This window comes from Punica granatum, chromosome 6 (assembly GCF_007655135.1).
Source record: "Punica granatum isolate Tunisia-2019 chromosome 6, ASM765513v2, whole genome shotgun sequence".
NCBI lineage: Eukaryota > Viridiplantae > Streptophyta > Magnoliopsida > Myrtales > Lythraceae > Punica > Punica granatum.
Window position 1 is genome coordinate 18,685,410 of NC_045132.1, and position 9,067 is coordinate 18,694,476.

The window sequence follows — 9,067 nt, forward strand, 5'->3', positions numbered from 1 at the left end:
CAGACTCTTCGACGACCATGAACTTTCTTGCGCGAGCAAATACATCAGCAAAGCTATTAGGTGGTGTGATGATTAGACTCTTCGTGAGGTCCTCATTTCTTAAACTTCTCTGAAAGGCTGTCACCGCCTCACGTTGAGTCAGGCCTTCCACCTCAGTCGAAGCTTTGGAGAACCTATCATACCAATTGCGAAGGGATTCTTTTTCCTTCTGCTCTAGCGAGAACAACTCAGTGATGGTCCTCTTCGCTAGTTGCATGCTCGCGAACCTTTCCAAGGATAGCTCCTTCAGTTGCTTGAAGCTCGTCATCGAGCTAGGTTGCAGGGAATAGAATCAATCCGCTGCGACGCCCGTGAGAGGCCCTGGGAAAAGGAGGCATTGGGCTTGTTTTGACACTCCCCTTCCCAAGAGCGAAGCAGTGTGGCAGCAAACGTGGTTGACTGGATCAGTTTTTCCGTCATATAAAATGATATGGGGAAGAGAGAACTTGTGAAGGACCTTAGCAGGAAGGATATCCCTGTATAGGGGTGACTCGAAATCCTCCTGAATCGGTGAAAGCCCTTGTTGTTGTCGTTCCGCAGCCTGCATTGCTCTTGCCACCTGCTCAACTACCACGTGCTGGATGTCCCCACTTCTAAGACCCGTCACCTGTGTTGGTGAAGTCATAGTTTGTTGAGATTCATCCCATGAGCCAGAGGCTAGGCTGCCCATCTATGTTGTCGTGACGCGGAGGTTGCGGATGGCATCCTGCAAATGGGAGCACTGCCGCCAGGAATATCAGAATTCGGTTCGCCCGGTCCATGATCTCCTTGAGAGGCTTGCCTTGTCCGAGAAACAACACGCTTGTTAACGATGGCATCCATAGCCACTCTAATCTCCAGGGGTAAAGTGTCAAGTTGCGCTTCATCAGCATCCTGTGAGGCAGAAGTTGTTCATTCTCTCGCAGATTAATTCGCCTGCGTCTTTGTTAACATCCTCCGGGGAGTTCCCATTGACCTTCGACCCCTCGTTTCCTACTTGCACTTGGCTTCTTGTCAGCACTATGACTTTTTGTATCGATTCCCACAGACCGCACCAATATTAGGATCTCGATTTTTGGACCTTGATCACGTGCATACCATGAGCCTCGAGCGACCTGCAAAAAGGGGAAGAATGGGAGGGAATCCATATTTCCCTGTTCGATGCTTAAATGATAATGTATCGAAGAAAGGTAAAAGAATTAAACTTTCAATTTAGACATACCTGGAGGGGTATTTATAGAGATCGTAGGAAATCTCCATTACGATATCCTAATCTGTATCATGTATATAACTGCATATTACAAGTAAATATACTTGACTAATATAGAATTAGAGATATGAAATATATCGTTAGGATATAAGATATATATCACCAGAGTATTCAAAGGGATAATATCAAAGATATTGATAGATATATGAAAGATAATTATGGATGAGATATATGCACAAGATATTGTTACCGATTTGGGCATATCAAGGTGGGCCCATGATGATAAGTCGGGTTGGTAAGTCAGATCAATTTTTTGGTCCCTAACATAAGCCCCCTACTCCCGTGAGCTCGAGAGGTTGCGGGAGTAAACCAAGACCACGTTGTAGGCGATGCCCTAGTTGTGAGAAATTTTCCTTCGCGTTTTGAGCAATAGAGGGCGTCGTTGTGAGAAATTTTCCCAATGTAGGCCCATGATGATAAATTAGGTCGGTAAGTCAGGCCAATTTTGTGGTCCCTAACAGATCAGGCTTCGATGATTGCCGATAGAGGGGGTCGCTCAAGTAACCGATTTTTTAACCAATTTCGCAGTTGAGGATCTGAATACCCTGATCATAAATATACATACTTATTTGCATTAATTGAGAGTGCGAGGGTTACGTTCATTTAATATGTGATAACGTCTAGACTCATCCATGGGCTCAATCTCATTGATGATATGATCAACGGGTGCTTTGATGTGATATTAATTAATCATTTTTTTAATAAAACTTGGAGAATGATTGGACAAATCATAAGAACATGTAAAAAAAAAAAATTGGTCCTATAAGTTTAGCTTTCGGTCAATTTTGATCTTCTAAATTTTAAAAGTGCCAAATTAGTCCTCTATATTTGTTTCGTAAGGCAATTTTTGTCCATTTCGTGACATAGGACCAAAAATGTCTTTCTTTTTCAAAATTTATAAGAACCATATTTTAATTGAAAGTCAACTTATAGGATCAAAATTGTCTTACAGAGCAAACGTATAGAACTGATTTGATAATTTTAAATCTTATAGACTAAAATTGATTGTATGTCAAACTTATAAGACTAAAAATGCACGAATCGTCAAAACATGTGATCAATCAAACTAAAATGACCATGAAGACCTATCTATCCAAATAAAAGCTTAGAACCCATTCACCATTTTAATCATTTTGTCGAGTGATTAGCAAATCGCCGATTAAATGAATCCGATTATCATCCCCATGTTTAAGAATGTAATCTAACAACCAAATATGATCAAAATTACGCCAAGTGAAGGTTGAGAGCTCCAAGGATGTCAAATTCGGTCGGACTTTGATCACTGGAGAAGACGAGTATGCGAGAGTGAGAGTATTCTTGCAACTTTTTAACACATGAATATCCAAGAAAATAAGGAAAAGAAAGACTCCTATCAGCTGTATGAACTGTCTTCCCTCATCTCGAAGAATAATGGACAAATAATTAAAAAAAAATACATCGTACAGCATAATTTGAGAGATCCTACGGATGAGATCTTTCAAATTTGGGGTATAGTAGAAGGTGCATCCACCGACCATCCACCCCCAAATCGAGGTCAGCGGCCTGCTCAAATCACGCCGGTGACCCCAATTTGGGGATTGGTGGCCGGCTTAGGCGCCCCCAAATCCAACATATTTTTTGTATTTTATCTTCTTCTTTTTTTCTGTTTTATTATTTTAATTTATTAAATTTTTTTGAGTCCTCCAAGTTGCCTTTGTGCTAGGCTATCCCACAAAAGTCGTCATATCAGCTTTTCGTCCATTTTTTTACAAAGTATAGATAGCATGTTGTGATGTGAAATTTCTTTTTTGGTGTTGTATGATGAATCTGAATCGATTTGCGATGCTATGTGAAAAGAGATCGACAAACCATGCTGTATGATAGAACTTTCACGTCCAAAGAAAAGAATGTATACTTGGTGGCAGTTTAGATGGACTTAAATAAAAGGTGATGGTTACATAATTTTCTCTTAAAGAAATGATAATTTGTATTTGCATAAACTGAAGTGACAAAACATTAGTGATCTTTCAACTTCACGCGGTATAAGGAATTACTAATTTTTTTTAATGAGAAATGGAAGTATTTGTTATATCATAATAAATGGTGAATGTCAGCTAATTATGTGAATAATTGTCATGATTATTATTAAGTAGCTAACTTACCCGCATATTGCATGAGATTATTACCTGTAATGGAAATTATTATATAATGTCGATTAAATAAAGGAAACTGTATTTATGGACAATTTGTTGGAAGATATGTTGAAAGGAGTGTTCATCCCCTCATAAATGATCATTACAGTGACTCAAAAATTCATTATATTTTGATAAGCACTATTGATCAAGTTGAATTATTTACGTTTACATATGCATTCATTAATGTTTTCTAATTGAATTTTTTATCAATTGTAGTTAATAATTTATAATTAAAATTACAAGTATATTTATATTTTTTTTCATTTTCTTTGCGTGTTAAATTTTTAATTACTAAGAAAAAAGGCGTATAACGATTTGCTAGGTACTATTGACCTGGATTTTTTTTAATCTTGATTTGTTTACTCAGTTATTGATCTTACTTTTAAAATATTACTATAACAATGCCCCGCGCTACGCATGGGATGAAAAAAAGGAGAAAATAAATAAAAGTTTGAAAAATATCAACAATAACTTGTATTATGCACGGATTTCATTGCATTCCCATCAAATACTTTAAGCATGCAAGCGAAAAAAAAAATTGTGAATCCTAAGATTCGTAATGTAAATTTCGAAACGTCCCCGTTAAAGTATTATTTAAATGGGTAGCTTCCCCCCCCCGGAAGAGATGGTAGTTCTTTTTCTTTAGCCAATAAATGGGCAGCTTCTCACCATGAATTGTGGACGGTATATGGGGTTATCCTTTGTTAACCGATACCTTCTCACATAATGGACAGGATTTTTTTTTTGTCAAACAAAATAGTGACAGCTTCCAGTCATTGATTTTTATTTATTTTTTGTCAAACAAAATAGTGACAGCTTCCAGTCATTGATTTTTATTTATTTTATAGGTAAATTACATATTTGATATAAAAAGTTTTTGAAAGATAACGTTTTGGTACAAAATGTTTATTTGTAACATTTTAGTATAAAGCGAAATTCAATCTGTTGCAATCAAGTGCATTCTGTTATCTACCGTTTGACGTCGTAGATAATTTCTGATGAGGAAAATGACGTGTATATTATCCATCAATGTGGCACAAATAATATAATAAAAAATTCATTTTCTAAACTTTCATTGATTTGCCACATATATAATGCGGACATTTTGGAAATATGAACATGAGACGGCAGCATCTCTGACTTATATGATAGTATAGATATAAGTATTATAATTAATTATGTTATACAGTTAATAATAAAATGTTGTCGTGATAAAATTAATTATGATAAAATAGTTAACAATAAAATGTTGTTTTCTTCAAAGACAAATGGTGCACGTATGTTGGTCTTAGGGAGGGGGAGAGAGAGAGTGAGAGGGAGAGAGAGTGCGAAACCGGCGGTAGTTATTTTCTTGAAATTACAATGATGTCCTTGATCTTATGACGCTTCTACTTCGACGTGGACACAATATCAAAGTGAGACGGATGGAAGTATCTCCGCCTTTATATAATAGTATAGATATAATTGAAGGGGTGCTTGGTTTTGATTCGTTGTGGTTTTGGATTAAACCGTAATCAAATCATAATATGTTTTTATGAAAATTAAAAACCATATCCATATTTAAATAATATGTTTAAAAATAAAATCAAACTATAAAATCTTTCAAACCATAAAAATCATATTTTGTCGGTTTGGTGAATAACATACCCACATCTTTTGCATAAATTCGATAAATCTTTCAATCATCCATAATAATCCATCAACTCCATAATAAAATATGTGTGGACCCGAATTTCGTCTCGTCGGGGCCTGCATGCGTGCGATCTAATCGCAAGCTTGGCAGTGTTCACCTTTCCCGTAGAGACGCGTGACGGACACGCGTGAGAAGGAGTCCCCACTATCTGTCTACGACCCGAGGGTCGAGAGCTGTGAGTTGTCTAGGTCTAGGGGTAAGGATACACCTAGTTGCTAAGGCATATGGTCTAGCGAAACTCGAAGTTCCAAATTCGGGGGCTCTGTTACGTGCGGGCCTATATCCCGCACGTCCTATCGGTACTTTAGTCTATCTAGGGTTTGCCATTTTTATTTGTTTGCCGCTTGATTTAAGTTTCGCTCATCTTGCTTGTTTTAACACCATAAATTCGTAAAAGCAATCAGTTTGGTTTAAAAGACCGAGAGAAAAGAGGATCCTTAGGTCAGGGGATCGGTCCACCGTCTTCGCATCTCGACTAACCAGAACGTGATGGCTGATTCACCGTGTGGACTGGGCCCGTGACTCATGTGGTCCCGCTTGTCTAGGGAACTCGTAAACCAACTCGATCGATTCCGACTCTCAGACTCCACCCTTGTAGACTAGGATCGTTACATAAATAAATGTACAAATAAATATCTCACAATGTACTCTCAAATAATAAATACAAATCACAACAAATAGATCTTGGCCGACTCACGTTCGGTCCATATTCCTGTCATGCTCACCGTGTGGTTTAAACGACCGATACCGAAATTAAAGCAACAGGGGCTCGTAAGAGCCGAAGATCGGGTCCGACCGACCCGGCAGATTTCAAGAGGACAGAATGGTCCTCGAGATAGCCGTAGGACCGGTTGAGCTCCCAGGTGATTGTCTAACGCGTGTCCTAACCCGAGTCGTCCTTTGCATGAATACTGAACGGGTCAAGACAGTGACTCAAGCGAGACCCCATATCACACTCGGGTCGCGCGCGCTCGATGTGTGGGGACGTTGGACTCTATGATCGACAGTAAAAGGGCGTTGGACCCCATGTGCATCGTATCTTATGGGCCCAAACTCGAACCGCATGAAAACGGACAAAACTGATAAAAAACATATTAAGACAGAAGAAAGTAGACAAGTTCTGTGTTATTGTCGAATTTACATGATTAACAAATTATGAACCGGGATTGCTTGACAAACAAATTCCTACCCTAAACAGACAAACGAGATGATGTATTCAATGTGGATCGGTCATGGACCTTCCTAGAAGGGTATGTTGCATTCGGCAATATTGAAAGAACACAACAAACATGATGCATGTAGTCAAGTCTCAAATGTGTGGATTGTTTTTAAATTATTTTGTATTGTGACAAAACAACTTTTACAGATTATGACAAGAGTGTGTTTTCGTCTAAAACCCGGAACCTAAACCTTTCTTGACTATTTGCCCATGTTTGATTGAGCCGAGTTTGGAATTAATTCGTTCTTTGTATTTTGATCCATTCTAAGCACAAACTTGGGGAAAAGGGGACACGAAACACCATTAGAATGCTAAGGTCTTTGCACATATCCCATGAGTAACCGAACAACCTTTCACGAGCCTTCCCCGCTCGTGCCTCTAATCCAATTCCTTAAACGCTTCAATCTATACTAGGGTGACAGAAACATACAGACAAAAAAAGGAGGGTTTACGAATAATAATTGCACATTGACAGGCGTCCGTCTCTTTTCTTATTCGGTATGTTCCAGTCATCCTAATGCCTAGAGTGTCGACAAATTAAGAACCGATAGTAATGCCCTTAAATCGAAAAACGTTTGTGCGTATGAAAATCAATACCACGTGATACGGACTATCGAAAGACAGTAGCCGGTGTCGATCAATCCCTTGGTTCTAGTCAGGTTGCGAGTACCCCGAAAGAGCCAAGAAGCCGATCGCTCCCCCCGGAAGTGGTCTAAAAAAGACTTGTGCACCCCAACTTGAGTTGCTTCAAATCGGGCCCAAACTCAAAGTCAAAATATCCGAGTACTCTCGATATATGCATGCTAAGCATACCACGTGCTTTGAAATTATTATTTTTTTTAAAGGGCGTGGCCAACAGGGGAAGAGGCTGGCTGCTCTTTGTCTGTCCATGCTGGTGTCCTTCTTTAGAGAGGAGAAGAGAGATTAAGAGAGCCAGAGAGACAAGAACTGATGGTGGTGATGGATGCACAAGTGGTGACAGTGGTCAAGGTGATGATCTAGGATGTTTGCTGGTCAAGGAAAGGGTGTGGGGCGATGGTGCTGAGTAGTAGGAGAGGGAGACGGGTGATATGGTCATCAGTTAATCTCGGGTCCAGGAGGGTGAGCTGAGAGCTCTGGGAGAGAGAGCTTGGGGGACCACGGGTGTCTGAGAGAACGAGCTGAGGGGAAAGGTCGAGTCGAGGGAGATTTTCGTGAGAGAGTTGAGCTGAGAGGTCAGCTGAGGGAATGGTGAGATGACATGACCGGGAGTGAGCCGTGGGGAACGAGAGTGAGCCAAAGGCGAGGACAGGAGCTGATTGAGAGGGAGCTGAGGGTGAAATTGTGTGAGCTAAGGGAAAGGGTTCTGTGAGCTGTGAGAGAGAAGCCGGGTGAATGTCAGTTGAGGGAAAAACAAGATGGTGAGCTCCCCGTCTTTCTGTTCTGTTCTCTTCCCCCCTTTTTCTTTTTCTTTTTTTTTTGCTCTCTATTCTGATTTCTTTTTCTTTTTTCTTTTTTTTTCTGCTTTCCTTCCCGATGTTTGCCCGAGCAAAAAAGAGAGAGAGAGGGGATTAGTCGGTCTGTTGATGGCTTCGAAATGGAGAGGAAAGATGAGCTTGATGGTTGCGTCTTGCAGAGGACGCAGGGCACGGGCTTCAACCTGGATAGCCGACTGCAGAAGCACCAGAAGACAGGAAGAGAAAAAAAAAAGATGATGTGAATTCTAATGATCGATGGAGCTGCTATCAAGATATGCAGAGGGGCAGGACATGGGTTCACCCAAGTTGCAAGTACCTGCAAAGCAAGAAGAAGAAAGAAATGAAAAAAAAAAAGGAAAAAAAAAAAAAAAAAGAAATGAAGAAACTTGGACGACGGTTCATGGGGGTTGACTGCCATCTGTTCATTCACCTTTTCTTCTTCTTCTTTTTTTTACATATATATATATATATTATTCGTACTGGTGTCCATCGATCGATAAATAGATTTCTCGGGATCCGTGGATATTTTCGGAATGAAAATTTTAAAATTGAGAAGTTCAAGAAATAATTGGCTTTATGAGAAGTCCAATTCACTTCGATGGAGATTGAATCTCGACAAAAAATTGTCATCGAACTCTTGACTCGTATCGATTGTAATTGCTCAATTATTTTCGAAATTTCATCTTTAAAAACGGACATCCGAAAAATAATTTGAAAACACTGTTGTGTTCAAAAAAATTTAGTTATCAATATTATGTGAAAAAATATTTTTCAATCTCGAGTATCGTCCCGAATTTTGAAAAGTCAAAATTAATGCTAGTAAGGCCCGAAATTTCCACATTTTCAATCGGGTATTAGGAAAATGACCCGGGACCACTGTTGTGTTCAGAAAAATTCAGGGATCAATGTTGTGCAGAAAAATATTTTTCGGTCTCGAGTTTTGTCCCGAATTCTGAAAATTGAAATTGATGCACGCGAAATCCAAAAACGTCCCGTATAGTATTTTTTTTTCTAAAAAATGTAAAATTGGTGTTAAATTAGGAAAATGCCCCATTTTCAAAAGTCGTGAATGCTTGAGCAATTAGTCAAGAATACATCCCTCCGATCGATGACAGAAATGACGATTTTGCCCAATCCTGGAGTCGGTGGACCAAAATGAGGTGCTGATAAAATACACATATAAAATAACTTATCGTACAAAGCAACCAATCAGTTTCAATTCTATATCAAAAGTAA

At 39.2% G+C, this 9,067-nt stretch overlaps 1 long non-coding RNA gene across 1 annotated transcript; it reads left to right on the forward strand.

The window, feature by feature from the left end:
- The first annotated feature begins 6,992 nt into the window (after window positions 1-6,992).
- Window positions 6,993-8,530, forward strand: LOC116210314. Its single transcript, XR_004157464.1, has 2 exons — window positions 6,993-7,774; window positions 7,911-8,530. It is a non-coding gene; the product is annotated as an uncharacterized LOC116210314 (long non-coding RNA).
- Window positions 8,531-9,067: the final 537 nt, after the last annotated feature.